This window comes from Schistocerca piceifrons, chromosome 3 (assembly GCF_021461385.2).
Source record: "Schistocerca piceifrons isolate TAMUIC-IGC-003096 chromosome 3, iqSchPice1.1, whole genome shotgun sequence".
Taxonomy (NCBI): domain Eukaryota; kingdom Metazoa; phylum Arthropoda; class Insecta; order Orthoptera; family Acrididae; genus Schistocerca; species Schistocerca piceifrons.
In genome coordinates, this window is record NC_060140.1 from 558,275,724 (window position 1) to 558,293,223 (window position 17,500).

The 17,500-nt window shown below is 49.1% G+C and overlaps 4 non-coding genes across 4 annotated transcripts; all 4 read left to right on the forward strand.

Moving 5' to 3' along the window:
• Positions 1-5,264: 5,264 nt before the first annotated feature.
• Trnas-cga lies at positions 5,265-5,346 on the forward strand. Its single transcript has one exon. It is a non-coding gene; the product is annotated as a tRNA-Ser (tRNA).
• A 752-nt stretch (positions 5,347-6,098) lies between these two features.
• Trnas-aga lies at positions 6,099-6,180 on the forward strand. The gene has a single exon. It is a non-coding gene; the product is annotated as a tRNA-Ser (tRNA).
• A 6,269-nt stretch (positions 6,181-12,449) lies between these two features.
• On the forward strand, positions 12,450-12,531 carry Trnas-cga. The gene has a single exon. It is a non-coding gene; the product is annotated as a tRNA-Ser (tRNA).
• A 752-nt stretch (positions 12,532-13,283) lies between these two features.
• On the forward strand, positions 13,284-13,365 carry Trnas-aga. Its single transcript has one exon. It is a non-coding gene; the product is annotated as a tRNA-Ser (tRNA).
• Positions 13,366-17,500: the final 4,135 nt, after the last annotated feature.

Consider the following 17,500-nt stretch of genomic DNA (forward strand, 5'->3'; position numbering starts at 1 on the left):
AGTGGTATTCGTTCAGTCGAAATGCACGTTAAGCAGAATATTCCATCTCACCTGCAGATCGGTGGATATCGTGTCCATGTAACATATAGTGGTCAGGTTGGCACCTGTTTTTTGTGCAATGAAAGTGGTCACGTGCGTACCGACTGTCCGCGGAGAGTTTTTGTTTTAAAAAATTCTCTCGAACAGCGTCGCAAGTTAACGGTCGCTGACCTCGTTGCAGGTGGTTCTGCTCTTGGTGTAGCACAGTCCAGTGGTAGTAGCGCCCCGCCACAGGTTTTGCGCACCCCTGATACAGAATTTCCTCCTTTGCGTGCTAAATCTGATGTTGTTCCGTCTGTCCCTCAGGTGGGTGTGCCACTTTTGAATAATAAGAGGCGTCGCCCACACGATGGAAATAGCACGGATGAGGATCTCCCTGAGATGCCCCAGTCCGAGCGACCGGCATCCTCCGAGCCACTGTGTACTGTAGCTGCTCCCTGCCCTCCTGAGGTAGCGGTTCCGGTGGCGGCTGCTGGCGCCCCTCCGGCCTCCGACGCAGCTTCTCTCGAGTCGGGTCGTCGGTCGGGCCTGTTGGCGCCGTCTTCCGAACCGACTTCGATGTCACAACAAGTGGAGCCGCGACAACTTCCTGCTTCGCTGCCCCATACCTCTGCCAGCGGAGCTGCTCCGCTTCTTTCCAACTCTGCGGCCTCGGACCTTCCTGCTCACGTTTCGCCTCCGTGCAGTCCATGTTTGCCGGAAGCTAGTGCAGGTGTTGACCATTCCGTTTTGTCGGATGTTTCCCCCGCGACCCCGGATCCCGCATGTGGACCGGCGCGGGTGGTGTCGGATACAGAACTTGACCCTCCTACGTCACCGGCGGCTGAAGTTTCCTTGCCCGTCAGCCGACGCAAGTTACGCGTTCAGCCGAACGTTAATGCTGTTCGTAAAAAACCGAAACGTAAGGGATCCGCGGAACGGGGTAGCAGTCCCCCTCCCTCGGATGCCTCCGTCACCCCTGCTATGGACTGTGACGCTGGTGCGTCGGTGTAGGTGATTTGTTTTCTCGCTTTTCTGTCTATGGTTCAAGCATACACCTTTCTTACCTTAAATGTTAACCGTATTGAGTCCGACGTTCGCATTGCCTCTTTGCGGCAGTTTATTTACGACGCCTGTGCGGACGTAGTGTTTTTGCAGGAAGTGTTGTTTTCTGATCTCTCTCTACCTGGATTTCAAACTGTTTTTAATGTCGCGCCGGAATATTCAACAGGAACTGCTCTTTTCTTTCGAGAGGGCATTCCTATTACTGACATTGAATTCCTTGACTCTGGCCGTGGGATTGGTTGTCGTCTTTTTGATCTCCGCCTCGTTGTTTTGTATGCCCCCTCTGGTTCGGGTCACACTGTGGCTCGATCGCGCTTTTATAAAGAAGAGCTTATTTATCTTTTGCGCCAGAGTCCTCGGAGTCTCCTGCTCGGAGGCGATTTTAATTGTGTTTTACGCCCTGCAGACCAGTCCCCCAATTTTAATTATTGCCGTGATTTACATGACTTAGTTCGTACGATGCATCTGCGTGATGTTTGGGAACACAAATATCCAACCCTGGTGAAATATACGTTTTTTACCGCGTCCTCATGCAGTAGACTCGACAGATTCTATTTATCTGATTTTTTATGTGATAAAATTCTTTCTGTCGATGTTATTCCTACTAGTTTTTCTGACCATTGTGCTTTTACTGCAACTGTAAATCTTAGTCGCCAACCTGCAAAACTTTATCGTTCCCAGTGGATGTTAAATGTTTCCCACCTTGCCGACAGTGCTATGGATGATGTTATAAGTGGCGTGTGGGAGCGATGTCTTCGCTCTGTCCCGCGATACCCCTCCTTGCTGGTTTGGTGGACTGCGTTTGCCAAGCCCAAGATTCGTCAGACTTTGATTTTCTACTGTGCTGCTAGGACGCGTGATTTTAAGAACACGTATGAATATTACTACTCTGTCCTGCGTGAACTATATGACGCGGCGGGTACCTCTCCACTGCGGATCCATGATGTTCGTCGTATTAAAGCCAAGCTCTTGAGCCTTAAACGACGACAGATGGATGGTCTGCGAGTTAAGTCGAAACCTCACTCTCTTGTTGAAGGTGAACTGACATCCTTGTACCACCTGCTACGGCATCAGACTCGTCGTCGTCGCTCCTTCATCTCTTCTCTTACGGTGGATGATGGGCGACAGCTTAGTGCACAGGAGGAAATGGTTCGTGCTCTTCATCAGTATTACACTAGTCTCTATTCTGCCGATGATTCTGGTGAGTCTCTTTCGGATGATGTCTTTGGGGATCTAACTGCGACGATCGCGCCTGACGCGAACGGCGAATTTCTCCGGGAGTTCCAGGTAGATGATGTTTTCGATTTTATTGCTCGCTCTCCGTCCAGTAAATCGCCGGGTCCAGACGGCCTGCCTAAAGAATTTTATCTCCGTTTTTGGCCTCTTTTGGGTGGCATTTTTACGCAGATTTTAAATGAGATTGTCAGAGGGATGGATGTGCCTGCCGATTTTAAAGTAGGGAAAATTGTTTTAATTCCGAAGTCCTCTGGTCGTTTATCTGCTGCCAATCTTCGTCCGCTCACATTGCTGAATTTTGACTATAAGACAGCTGCTAGAGCGCTCAATAGCCGGCTGTCTTCTCTGCTTCGGGGTGTGATTGGTGCACATCAATGTTGTTTTCATGATAGATCTATTCTGACACCAGTAGCCGAATATCGGGATGTTGTCTCGGTTGCGGCGGTTACAAACGTACATTGTGCCTTTGCCTTCCTTGATTTTTATAAGGCTTTTGATCACGTCAGTCATGTGTTTTTAGATCGTGTTTTAGGTACAATAGGTTTTAACGCTTCATCACGTGGTGTTCTTGGCAATTTGTACAGGGGAATAACAGCTCGGGTGTCAGTCAATGGGCAGCTGACGCCGCCCATTGCTATCCGCCGCGGAGTGCCTCAGGGTAGTCCGCTCTCTATGTCTTTATTCGTTTTGTCCCTGGAACCGCTGCTTCGGACTATTGCTCTCAAGCTTCAGGGTATGTCCCTCTCTGGTGGGAAGCTCTCGGTTAAGGCATATGCGGATGATGTCGTTGTTCTCCTCCGTCAACGAGATGATATCCCGTTGTTGAAAGGGGCAGTTGATGCATACTGTCGTGTCTCTGGAGCGCGTCTCAATCAGGGTAAATGTAAGTTCCTTGATATTCGAGGATTTCGCGATGCTGACGTCCCTTGGGCCACTTTTGTCGATCGCCATACGTCCTTGGGGATTATCATTGATCGGTGTCCTCTAAAAATGGCGGCTCTCAATTGGAAATCTGTCACCGAGAAGATACAGGGGGCTCTGATGGTCCATGAGCAGCGCTCTGCTACCATTTTGCAGAAAGTCAGAATTTTAGACACCTACGTCCTATGTAAAGCTTATTATGTTGCTCAGCTGTTCCCACTTCCCATGATGGTGGCGAAAAGGTTGCGCCAATTGTCTAGCAGGTTTATATGGAAGGGCCATCTATTCAAGTTACGTTACGAGGTAATGACGAAACCGCGTCTCTCCGGAGGCTTGGGCCTCTCTGACATTACTCGCAAGGCGTCTGCTTTGTACGTCCGCCGAACGACTCTAATTGTTACGCAAGAAGTGACTTCAATTACATCCAGGCTTTTTACTGTTGTGCGTCCGGCGAGCCTTGCTCCACCTGTCGATGTCGGACGCCTAAATTTTAAGTTGAAACACATTCGGGAATTTTACATTGCGGTGAGTTACCTCGGTGACGTCTTCTTGCGGCGACCGGTGCCAACGACCAAGAGCTTGATTGCCCGCTGGGAGGGGCTGGCCAGTCCCAATCCAATAGAACTGGCGTCTCCATCCGTGTCCTGGAGGAACGTCTGGAAGAACGTTAGTCTGCCGATCCACTCTATGGCCGTGGCGTCCACGTGGTATAGGGTAATAAATAATTTGGTTCCCACCAATGTACGACTGCACCGTATTGGTCTTTCTGACACGGACACCTGTACTCGGTGTGGTCTCCTGGATACCCTTGAACATCGATTCACCTGCTGTGGGCACCTTGCTAATTGGCGTTGGCTCAGGAAACAACTTGCTTTTGTCACTAGGTCTGCTGAAGCCGCTTCTACTATTGACATCATCGTCCGGCCCGATTCTTCCTTTTTTCCGCGGACGAAGCTCCATACCGTCATGTGGTTGATTGGCCATTTCGTACATTTTGTCAACAGTTGTCATGAAGAGGATGGACACCTAGCGTTTCGGCAGTACATGCTTACTGCTTACTGGCAGCGCTTGCGATTGCCAGGCCTCCGAGATGATTTTGCCAATATGCTTAGCCTGACATTTGAAAGAGAGGGTGTTGGCTAAGGTCACCTGTGTGAGCCATTTTCTTTTATACTGTTTCTGAATTTGCCGCCTTTATGTATGTTTCTTCTCTACACCAGGACTGAAGTTTTCGTGTTTTAACCTTTATTTCAGTAAGCAGTCTACATTATAAAAAAAAAAAAAGGGGTATGATTCCTGCTTTGGGTGCAGGAGGTCCCGGGTTCAAATCCCGGACAGGCCCTACTTTTCACTTTCGCGACAACCCAGCACTACGATAAACTTGCGAGTCTCTGAAAGTAAGCCATGCAGCAGGAAAAACTGCATGTCGGGCCACCGGCCCATGAGACTCACAGGTGCGTCTTATGGATAGCAATCTACGTGGCAGGATTAAGCCGTCTTCGCTTACTTATATCTATACGTAAAAACTGGCACGTACAACGATTCCATTCGTTCCCCAGGAACTAGTACATCGCATGCAAGTTTGTTAAATGCATGCGCATGCAGCACCCAAAACGGTGAGATGTCTTTCCTGCGGGGAGGAACAGCTGAGGTCGTCTTCTCGCAGTTGAACCCCTTACGTCCCGTTATTAATCCTAGTAGCAAAAGCATAAGCATTTGGAGCGTTCCCCATTCACGTGTGGACTGCTATTAACATTTTGCATTTCATGATCCTAGTTAAATTTCTGCATATACAATTAAAAAAAAAAAAAAAAAAAAAAAAAAAAAGTCGGTAGAGCATTAGGCTTTTAACCTAAGGGTCCAGGGTTCAAGTCCCTGTTCGGGCGGAAATTTTAATACTTTGGTAGCCGCACGTCTAGTAGCGGTGTAAGCACTACGGAAAAGAATGCAGCTACGCCGTTTCCTGGCACTGCAGTGCTTTAAACGGTACCAGTTGCACGTGTCGGGAGGGTCTTGCGCTACTGGCAGTCGTGGCCGAGTGGTTAAGGCGTCTGACTCGAAATCAGATTCCCTCTGGGAGCGTAGGTTCGAATCCTACCGGCTGCGTGCGATTTTGCGTAAAGACGAGCAGAAATTTTCGCACACATGTGACATGCGTGGGTGAAAGCGGATCCAAACCAGTGACACCATTCTCAACAAGACGGAAATTAATTTTTTAAGAATACTGTTTCGCGACGTCCGCTGCCTGTTGTGGCTACCGGTTCACCTCGCACGGACGCTAGTACTGCAGAAAGCAGTCGCAGGCCCACGAACGCGCCCCCGTCATTTTGTCGCGCCGTCGCCGTGTTTGTGAGTACACAGATGTGCTTGAAAGTGTTGGACAGAGCGAGCATTCATTTCTGTCTAAGAAGCGCAATTCAGTTCATTCGAGTGTGGCAAAAGCAGTGGTGCAGCGTTTCTTTTCTTAAGATCTCGCAGCTGCTTGCAAGTGTGTCCATCGTTTAAGACGACACAAAACTAGCGTCAGCGGTGCGTCAGTGGGAAGTCGGTGAAGTCGCCATTGGAGCCATAAGCCAGGAATTACGACACGCGAATCACTCGCACACCATGCAGCATGTACTACAACGCTCGGCTGAGGGACCGGACAGCCCAGTCGGTAGAGCGCTAGACCTTCAACCAAAGGGTCCCGGGTTCAAGCCCCCGTCCAGGCGAAAATTAATACACTGTCTTAACGGCTAATGTGCTGGCAGCGAAAGCGCTACAGAAACGAGTGAGGCCATGTCGTGTCGTGTTGTGTTCTGCCATCAGATTGCTTGTAAAGGAGCAGTTGCACTTGTCGAGTCACGCCTCTGCGACCGGCAGTCGTGGCCGAGTGGTTAAGGCGTCTGACTAGAAATCAGATTCCCTCTGGGAGCGTAGGTTCGAGTCCTACCGACTGCGTTTCTTTTTTGTGTCAAGAGGTGAAGAACATCTCCAACGGAACCGTGAAATGAGCGAATACGTGGGAAACACTGCATTCGAGACGCTTGTAAATTTTACAATTGTCCAGTGAGTGTCGACAAAACACGTTGCTCCTCTGCTGTAACATATGAGACGTACAAACTGCTGCAATTTGACTTTACATCGTGTGTCAGCTTTCTTCGATAGTCTGTTACGAGCCTAGCGTGATGAGTTTATAGACAGCAGTCAGACGACGTTTAAATAGTAACAGCTCCACGCAACGATTACCCAAAAGTAAGGGACATGAGGCAATGTGTCAGTATGCGTAGTGGGAGGGGTGAACACATAATGTGAGCCCGGATAGCTCAGTCGGCAGTTCCGCTTTAGACGCCGTGCAGTGTGGACGTGCCTAGTCTTCCGCTCCGCCGTAGCGTTACGTATAGTGGACTATCGTTTTTGTTACGTGTTGTGTTGCAACTTCTGAGAGTATTTCTCCGTCGTTGTTTCGTACCTTGTGTTACTTTCTGTCCTTATTTCAGTGTTTTTTGTGTAGCGGTTTCGACCGCATATTTTGAAAATGTCGTCCCAGGTTATTCCTCGTCAGGCTACAGTTAGTTTTGCTTTTGACAAGTCAACCCGCCATGTGCAACCTAGTTCTCTTGAGATTCATGATTGGTTGGTAGATACCTTTGGTGTTCATTCGGATCAGGTGCACACTGCTTATTTTGATACCGAACTGTATGTTTTCTTTGTTAAGTTTATGGACCCACTTCAGGTTGATAAAATTCTTTCTAAATATGGTCATCAAGTTCTCTTTCGGCATCGGGATGATTCTGTAAGTACCGTGCAGCTTTCCAATGCTTCCATCACGTATACCAATGTTCGTGTTTACAACCTTCCACCGGAGGTGGATAATGTCTATCTTAAGGAGGGTCTACAGAAGTATGGTGATGTAAAGAGCATTCGCCTTGAACGCTGGTCAAGCCAACATCGCCTGCAATGTTACAGTGGTATTCGTTCAGTCGAAATGCACGTTAAGCAGAATATTCCATCTCACCTGCAGATCGGTGGATATCGTGTCCATGTAACATATAGTGGTCAGGTTGGCACCTGTTTTTTGTGCAATGAAAGTGGTCACGTGCGTACCGACTGTCCGCGGAGAGTTTTTGTTTTAAAAAATTCTCTCGAACAGCGTCGCAAGTTAACGGTCGCTGACCTCGTTGCAGGTGGTTCTGCTCTTGGTGTAGCACAGTCCAGTGGTAGTAGCGCCCCGCCACAGGTTTTGCGCACCCCTGATACAGAATTTCCTCCTTTGCGTGCTAAATCTGATGTTGTTCCGTCTGTCCCTCAGGTGGGTGTGCCACTTTTGAATAATAAGAGGCGTCGCCCACACGATGGAAATAGCACGGATGAGGATCTCCCTGAGATGCCCCAGTCCGAGCGACCGGCATCCTCCGAGCCACTGTGTACTGTAGCTGCTCCCTGCCCTCCTGAGGTAGCGGTTCCGGTGGCGGCTGCTGGCGCCCCTCCGGCCTCCGACGCAGCTTCTCTCGAGTCGGGTCGTCGGTCCGGCCTGTTGGCGCCGTCTTCCGAACCGACTTCGATGTCACAACAAGTGGAGCCGCGACAACTTCCTGCTTCGCTGCCCCATACCTCTGCCAGCGGAGCTGCTCCGCTTCTTTCCAACTCTGCGGCCTCAGACCTTCCTGCTCACGTTTCGCCTCCGTGCAGTCCATGTTTGCCGGAAGCTAGTGCAGGTGTTGACCATTCCGTTTTGTCGGATGTTTCCCCCGCGACCCCGGATCCCGCATGTGGACCGGCGCGGGTGGTGTCGGATACAGAACTTGACCCTCCTACGTCACCGGCGGCTGAAGTTTCCTTGCCCGTCAGCCGACGCAAGTTACGCGTTCAGCCGAACGTTAATGCTGTTCGTAAAAAACCGAAACGTAAGGGATCCGCGGAACGGGGTAGCAGTCCCCCTCCCTCGGATGCCTCCGTCACCCCTGCTATGGACTGTGACGCTGGTGCGTCGGTGTAGGTGATTTGTTTTCTCGCTTTTCTGTCTATGGTTCAAGCATACACCTTTCTTACCTTAAATGTTAACCGTATTGAGTCCGACGTTCGCATTGCCTCTTTGCGGCAGTTTATTTACGACGCCTGTGCGGACGTAGTGTTTTTGCAGGAAGTGTTGTTTTCTGATCTCTCTCTACCTGGATTTCAAACTGTTTTTAATGTCGCGCCGGAATATTCAACAGGAACTGCTCTTTTCTTTCGAGAGGGCATTCCTATTACTGACATTGAATTCCTTGACTCTGGCCGTGGGATTGGTTGTCGTCTTTTTGATCTCCGCCTCGTTGTTTTGTATGCCCCCTCTGGTTCGGGTCACACTGTGGCTCGATCGCGCTTTTATAAAGAAGAGCTTATTTATCTTTTGCGCCAGAGTCCTCGGAGTCTCCTGCTCGGAGGCGATTTTAATTGTGTTTTACGCCCTGCAGACCAGTCCCCCAATTTTAATTATTGCCGTGATTTACATGACTTAGTTCGTACGATGCATCTGCGTGATGTTTGGGAACACAAATATCCAACCCTGGTGAAATATACGTTTTTTACCGCGTCCTCATGCAGTAGACTCGACAGATTCTATTTATCTGATTTTTTATGTGATAAAATTCTTTCTGTCGATGTTATTCCTACTAGTTTTTCTGACCATTGTGCTTTTACTGCAACTGTAAATCTTAGTCGCCAACCTGCAAAACTTTATCGTTCCCAGTGGATGTTAAATGTTTCCCACCTTGCCGACAGTGCTATGGATGATGTTATAAGTGGCGTGTGGGAGCGATGTCTTCGCTCTGTCCCGCGATACCCCTCCTTGCTGGTTTGGTGGACTGCGTTTGCCAAGCCCAAGATTCGTCAGACTTTGATTTTCTACTGTGCTGCTAGGACGCGTGATTTTAAGAACACGTATGAATATTACTACTCTGTCCTGCGTGAACTATATGACGCGGCGGGTACCTCTCCACTGCGGATCCATGATGTTCGTCGTATTAAAGCCAAGCTCTTGAGCCTTAAACGACGACAGATGGATGGTCTGCGAGTTAAGTCGAAACCTCACTCTCTTGTTGAAGGTGAACTGACATCCTTGTACCACCTGCTACGGCATCAGACTCGTCGTCGTCGCTCCTTCATCTCTTCTCTTACGGTGGATGATGGGCGACAGCTTAGTGCACAGGAGGAAATGGTTCGTGCTCTTCATCAGTATTACACTAGCCTCTATTCTGCCGATGATTCTGGTGAGTCTCTTTCGGATGATGTCTTTGGGGATCTAACTGCGACGATCGCGCCTGACGCGAACGGCGAATTTCTCCGGGAGTTCCAGGTAGATGATGTTTTCGATTTTATTGCTCGCTCTCCGTCCAGTAAATCGCCGGGTCCAGACGGCCTGCCTAAAGAATTTTATCTCCGTTTTTGGCCTCTTTTGGGTGGCATTTTTACGCAGATTTTAAATGAGATTGTCAGAGGGATGGATGTGCCTGCCGATTTTAAAGTAGGGAAAATTGTTTTAATTCCGAAGTCCTCTGGTCGTTTATCTGCTGCCAATCTTCGTCCGCTCACATTGCTGAATTTTGACTATAAGACAGCTGCTAGAGCGCTCAATAGCCGGCTGTCTTCTCTGCTTCGGGGTGTGATTGGTGCACATCAATGTTGTTTTCATGATAGATCTATTCTGACACCAGTAGCCGAATATCGGGATGTTGTCTCGGTTGCGGCGGTTACAAACGTACATTGTGCCTTTGCCTTCCTTGATTTTTATAAGGCTTTTGATCACGTCAGTCATGTGTTTTTAGATCGTGTTTTAGGTACAATAGGTTTTAACGCTTCATCACGTGGTGTTCTTGGCAATTTGTACAGGGGAATAACAGCTCGGGTGTCAGTCAATGGGCAGCTGACGCCGCCCATTGCTATCCGCCGCGGAGTGCCTCAGGGTAGTCCGCTCTCTATGTCTTTATTCGTTTTGTCCCTGGAACCGCTGCTTCGGACTATTGCTCTCAAGCTTCAGGGTATGTCCCTCTCTGGTGGGAAGCTCTCGGTTAAGGCATATGCGGATGATGTCGTTGTTCTCCTCCGTCAACGAGATGATATCCCGTTGTTGAAAGGGGCAGTTGATGCATACTGTCGTGTCTCTGGAGCGCGTCTCAATCAGGGTAAATGTAAGTTCCTTGATATTCGAGGATTTCGCGATGCTGACGTCCCTTGGGCCACTTTTGTCGATCGCCATACGTCCTTGGGGATTATCATTGATCGGTGTCCTCTAAAAATGGCGGCTCTCAATTGGAAATCTGTCACCGAGAAGATACAGGGGGCTCTGATGGTCCATGAGCAGCGCTCTGCTACCATTTTGCAGAAAGTCAGAATTTTAGACACCTACGTCCTATGTAAAGCTTATTATGTTGCTCAGCTGTTCCCACTTCCCATGATGGTGGCGAAAAGGTTGCGCCAATTGTCTAGCAGGTTTATATGGAAGGGCCATCTATTCAAGTTACGTTACGAGGTAATGACGAAACCGCGTCTCTCCGGAGGCTTGGGCCTCTCTGACATTACTCGCAAGGCGTCTGCTTTGTACGTCCGCCGAACGACTCTAATTGTTACGCAAGAAGTGACTTCAATTACATCCAGGCTTTTTACTGTTGTGCGTCCGGCGAGCCTTGCTCCACCTGTCGATGTCGGACGCCTAAATTTTAAGTTGAAACACATTCGGGAATTTTACATTGCGGTGAGTTACCTCGGTGACGTCTTCTTGCGGCGACCGGTGCCAACGACCAAGAGCTTGATTGCCCGCTGGGAGGGGCTGGCCAGTCCCAATCCAATAGAACTGGCGTCTCCATCCGTGTCCTGGAGGAACGTCTGGAAGAACGTTAGTCTGCCGATCCACTCTATGGCCGTGGCGTCCACGTGGTATAGGGTAATAAATAATTTGGTTCCCACCAATGTACGACTGCACCGTATTGGTCTTTCTGACACGGACACCTGTACTCGGTGTGGTCTCCTGGATACCCTTGAACATCGATTCACCTGCTGTGGGCACCTTGCTAATTGGCGTTGGCTCAGGAAACAACTTGCTTTTGTCACTAGGTCTGCTGAAGCCGCTTCTACTATTGACATCATCGTCCGGCCCGATTCTTCCTTTTTTCCGCGGACGAAGCTCCATACCGTCATGTGGTTGATTGGCCATTTCGTACATTTTGTCAACAGTTGTCATGAAGAGGATGGACACCTAGCGTTTCGGCAGTACATGCTTACTGCTTACTGGCAGCGCTTGCGATTGCCAGGCCTCCGAGATGATTTTGCCAATATGCTTAGCCTGACATTTGAAAGAGAGGGTGTTGGCTAAGGTCACCTGTGTGAGCCATTTTCTTTTATACTGTTTCTGAATTTGCCGCCTTTATGTATGTTTCTTCTCTACACCAGGACTGAAGTTTTCGTGTTTTAACCTTTATTTCAGTAAGCAGTCTACATTATAAAAAAAAAAAAAAGGGGTATGATTCCTGCTTTGGGTGCAGGAGGTCCCGGGTTCAAATCCCGGACAGGCCCTACTTTTCACTTTCGCGACAACCCAGCACTACGATAAACTTGCGAGTCTCTGAAAGTAAGCCATGCAGCAGGAAAAACTGCATGTCGGGCCACCGGCCCATGAGACTCACAGGTGCGTCTTATGGATAGCAATCTACGTGGCAGGATTAAGCCGTCTTCGCTTACTTATATCTATACGTAAAAACTGGCACGTACAACGATTCCATTCGTTCCCCAGGAACTAGTACATCGCATGCAAGTTTGTTAAATGCATGCGCATGCAGCACCCAAAACGGTGAGATGTCTTTCCTGCGGGGAGGAACAGCTGAGGTCGTCTTCTCGCAGTTGAACCCCTTACGTCCCGTTATTAATCCTAGTAGCAAAAGCATAAGCATTTGGAGCGTTCCCCATTCACGTGTGGACTGCTATTAACATTTTGCATTTCATGATCCTAGTTAAATTTCTGCATATACAATTAAAAAAAAAAAAAAAAAAAAAAAAAAAGTCGGTAGAGCATTAGGCTTTTAACCTAAGGGTCCAGGGTTCAAGTCCCTGTTCGGGCGGAAATTTTAATACTTTGGTAGCCGCACGTCTAGTAGCGGTGTAAGCACTACGGAAAAGAATGCAGCTACGCCGTTTCCTGGCACTGCAGTGCTTTAAACGGTACCAGTTGCACGTGTCGGGAGGGTCTTGCGCTACTGGCAGTCGTGGCCGAGTGGTTAAGGCGTCTGACTCGAAATCAGATTCCCTCTGGGAGCGTAGGTTCGAATCCTACCGGCTGCGTGCGATTTTGCGTAAAGACGAGCAGAAATTTTCGCACACATGTGACATGCGTGGGTGAAAGCGGATCCAAACCAGTGACACCATTCTCAACAAGACGGAAATTAATTTTTTAAGAATACTGTTTCGCGACGTCCGCTGCCTGTTGTGGCTACCGGTTCACCTCGCACGGACGCTAGTACTGCAGAAAGCAGTCGCAGGCCCACGAACGCGCCCCCGTCATTTTGTCGCGCCGTCGCCGTGTTTGTGAGTACACAGATGTGCTTGAAAGTGTTGGACAGAGCGAGCATTCATTTCTGTCTAAGAAGCGCAATTCAGTTCATTCGAGTGTGGCAAAAGCAGTGGTGCAGCGTTTCTTTTCTTAAGATCTCGCAGCTGCTTGCAAGTGTGTCCATCGTTTAAGACGACACAAAACTAGCGTCAGCGGTGCGTCAGTGGGAAGTCGGTGAAGTCGCCATTGGAGCCATAAGCCAGGAATTACGACACGCGAATCACTCGCACACCATGCAGCATGTACTACAACGCTCGGCTGAGGGACCGGACAGCCCAGTCGGTAGAGCGCTAGACCTTCAACCAAAGGGTCCCGGGTTCAAGCCCCCGTCCAGGCGAAAATTAATACACTGTCTTAACGGCTAATGTGCTGGCAGCGAAAGCGCTACAGAAACGAGTGAGGCCATGTCGTGTCGTGTTGTGTTCTGCCATCAGATTGCTTGTAAAGGAGCAGTTGCACTTGTCGAGTCACGCCTCTGCGACCGGCAGTCGTGGCCGAGTGGTTAAGGCGTCTGACTAGAAATCAGATTCCCTCTGGGAGCGTAGGTTCGAGTCCTACCGACTGCGTTTCTTTTTTGTGTCAAGAGGTGAAGAACATCTCCAACGGAACCGTGAAATGAGCGAATACGTGGGAAACACTGCATTCGAGACGCTTGTAAATTTTACAATTGTCCAGTGAGTGTCGACAAAACACGTTGCTCCTCTGCTGTAACATATGAGACGTACAAACTGCTGCAATTTGACTTTACATCGTGTGTCAGCTTTCTTCGATAGTCTGTTACGAGCCTAGCGTGATGAGTTTATAGACAGCAGTCAGACGACGTTTAAATAGTAACAGCTCCACGCAACGATTACCCAAAAGTAAGGGACATGAGGCAATGTGTCAGTATGCGTAGTGGGAGGGGTGAACACATAATGTGAGCCCGGATAGCTCAGTCGGCAGTTCCGCTTTAGACGCCGTGCAGTGTGGACGTGCCTAGTCTTCCGCTCCGCCGTAGCGTTACGTATAGTGGACTATCGTTTTTGTTACGTGTTGTGTTGCAACTTCTGAGAGTATTTCTCCGTCGTTGTTTCGTACCTTGTGTTACTTTCTGTCGTTATTTCAGTGTTTTTTGTGTAGCGGTTTCGACCGCATATTTTGAAAATGTCGTCCCAGGTTATTCCTCGTCAGGCTACAGTTAGTTTTGCTTTTGACAAGTCAACCCGCCATGTGCAACCTAGTTCTCTTGAGATTCATGATTGGTTGGTAGATACCTTTGGTGTTCATTCGGATCAGGTGCACACTGCTTATTTTGATACCGAACTGTATGTTTTCTTTGTTAAGTTTATGGACCCACTTCAGGTTGATAAAATTCTTTCTAAATATGGTCATCAAGTTCTCTTTCGGCATCGGGATGATTCTGTAAGTACCGTGCAGCTTTCCAATGCTTCCATCACGTATACCAATGTTCGTGTTTACAACCTTCCACCGGAGGTGGATAATGTCTATCTTAAGGAGGGTCTACAGAAGTATGGTGATGTAAAGAGCATTCGCCTTGAACGCTGGTCAAGCCAACATCGCCTGCAATGTTACAGTGGTATTCGTTCAGTCGAAATGCACGTTAAGCAGAATATTCCATCTCACCTGCAGATCGGTGGATATCGTGTCCATGTAACATATAGTGGTCAGGTTGGCACCTGTTTTTTGTGCAATGAAAGTGGTCACGTGCGTACCGACTGTCCGCGGAGAGTTTTTGTTTTAAAAAATTCTCTCGAACAGCGTCGCAAGTTAACGGTCGCTGACCTCGTTGCAGGTGGTTCTGCTCTTGGTGTAGCACAGTCCAGTGGTAGTAGCGCCCCGCCACAGGTTTTGCGCACCCCTGATACAGAATTTCCTCCTTTGCGTGCTAAATCTGATGTTGTTCCGTCTGTCCCTCAGGTGGGTGTGCCACTTTTGAATAATAAGAGGCGTCGCCCACACGATGGAAATAGCACGGATGAGGATCTCCCTGAGATGCCCCAGTCCGAGCGACCGGCATCCTCCGAGCCACTGTGTACTGTAGCTGCTCCCTGCCCTCCTGAGGTAGCGGTTCCGGTGGCGGCTGCTGGCGCCCCTCCGGCCTCCGACGCAGCTTCTCTCGAGTCGGGTCGTCGGTCGGGCCTGTTGGCGCCGTCTTCCGAACCGACTTCGATGTCACAACAAGTGGAGCCGCGACAACTTCCTGCTTCGCTGCCCCATACCTCTGCCAGCGGAGCTGCTCCGCTTCTTTCCAACTCTGCGGCCTCGGACCTTCCTGCTCACGTTTCGCCTCCGTGCAGTCCATGTTTGCCGGAAGCTAGTGCAGGTGTTGACCATTCCGTTTTGTCGGATGTTTCCCCCGCGACCCCGGATCCCGCATGTGGACCGGCGCGGGTGGTGTCGGATACAGAACTTGACCCTCCTACGTCACCGGCGGCTGAAGTTTCCTTGCCCGTCAGCCGACGCAAGTTACGCGTTCAGCCGAACGTTAATGCTGTTCGTAAAAAACCGAAACGTAAGGGATCCGCGGAACGGGGTAGCAGTCCCCCTCCCTCGGATGCCTCCGTCACCCCTGCTATGGACTGTGACGCTGGTGCGTCGGTGTAGGTGATTTGTTTTCTCGCTTTTCTGTCTATGGTTCAAGCATACACCTTTCTTACCTTAAATGTTAACCGTATTGAGTCCGACGTTCGCATTGCCTCTTTGCGGCAGTTTATTTACGACGCCTGTGCGGACGTAGTGTTTTTGCAGGAAGTGTTGTTTTCTGATCTCTCTCTACCTGGATTTCAAACTGTTTTTAATGTCGCGCCGGAATATTCAACAGGAACTGCTCTTTTCTTTCGAGAGGGCATTCCTATTACTGACATTGAATTCCTTGACTCTGGCCGTGGGATTGGTTGTCGTCTTTTTGATCTCCGCCTCATTGTTTTGTATGCCCCCTCTGGTTCGGGTCACACTGTGGCTCGATCGCGCTTTTATAAAGAAGAGCTTATTTATCTTTTGCGCCAGAGTCCTCGGAGTCTCCTGCTCGGAGGCGATTTTAATTGTGTTTTACGCCCTGCAGACCAGTCCCCCAATTTTAATTATTGCCGTGATTTACATGACTTAGTTCGTACGATGCATCTGCGTGATGTTTGGGAACACAAATATCCAACCCTGGTGAAATATACGTTTTTTACCGCGTCCTCATGCAGTAGACTCGACAGATTCTATTTATCTGATTTTTTATGTGATAAAATTCTTTCTGTCGATGTTATTCCTACTAGTTTTTCTGACCATTGTGCTTTTACTGCAACTGTAAATCTTAGTCGCCAACCTGCAAAACTTTATCGTTCCCAGTGGATGTTAAATGTTTCCCACCTTGCCGACAGTGCTATGGATGATGTTATAAGTGGCGTGTGGGAGCGATGTCTTCGCTCTGTCCCGCGATACCCCTCCTTGCTGGTTTGGTGGACTGCGTTTGCCAAGCCCAAGATTCGTCAGACTTTGATTTTCTACTGTGCTGCTAGGACGCGTGATTTTAAGAACACGTATGAATATTACTACTCTGTCCTGCGTGAACTATATGACGCGGCGGGTACCTCTCCACTGCGGATCCATGATGTTCGTCGTATTAAAGCCAAGCTCTTGAGCCTTAAACGACGACAGATGGATGGTCTGCGAGTTAAGTCGAAACCTCACTCTCTTGTTGAAGGTGAACTGACATCCTTGTACCACCTGCTACGGCATCAGACTCGTCGTCGTCGCTCCTTCATCTCTTCTCTTACGGTGGATGATGGGCGACAGCTTAGTGCACAGGAGGAAATGGTTCGTGCTCTTCATCAGTATTACACTAGTCTCTATTCTGCCGATGATTCTGGTGAGTCTCTTTCGGATGATGTCTTTGGGGATCTAACTGCGACGATCGCGCCTGACGCGAACGGCGAATTTCTCCGGGAGTTCCAGGTAGATGATGTTTTCGATTTTATTGCTCGCTCTCCGTCCAGTAAATCGCCGGGTCCAGACGGCCTGCCTAAAGAATTTTATCTCCGTTTTTGGCCTCTTTTGGGTGGCATTTTTACGCAGATTTTAAATGAGATTGTCAGAGGGATGGATGTGCCTGCCGATTTTAAAGTAGGGAAAATTGTTTTAATTCCGAAGTCCTCTGGTCGTTTATCTGCTGCCAATCTTCGTCCGCTCACATTGCTGAATTTTGACTATAAGACAGCTGCTAGAGCGCTCAATAGCCGGCTGTCTTCTCTGCTTCGGGGTGTGATTGGTGCACATCAATGTTGTTTTCATGATAGATCTATTCTGACACCAGTAGCCGAATATCGGGATGTTGTCTCGGTTGCGGCGGTTACAAACGTACATTGTGCCTTTGCCTTCCTTGATTTTTATAAGGCTTTTGATCACGTCAGTCATGTGTTTTTAGATCGTGTTTTAGGTACAATAGGTTTTAACGCTTCATCACGTGGTGTTCTTGGCAATTTGTACAGGGGAATAACAGCTCGGGTGTCAGTCAATGGGCAGCTGACGCCGCCCATTGCTATCCGCCGCGGAGTGCCTCAGGGTAGTCCGCTCTCTATGTCTTTATTCGTTTTGTCCCTGGAACCGCTGCTTCGGACTATTGCTCTCAAGCTTCAGGGTATGTCCCTCTCTGGTGGGAAGCTCTCGGTTAAGGCATATGCGGATGATGTCGTTGTTCTCCTCCGTCAACGAGAT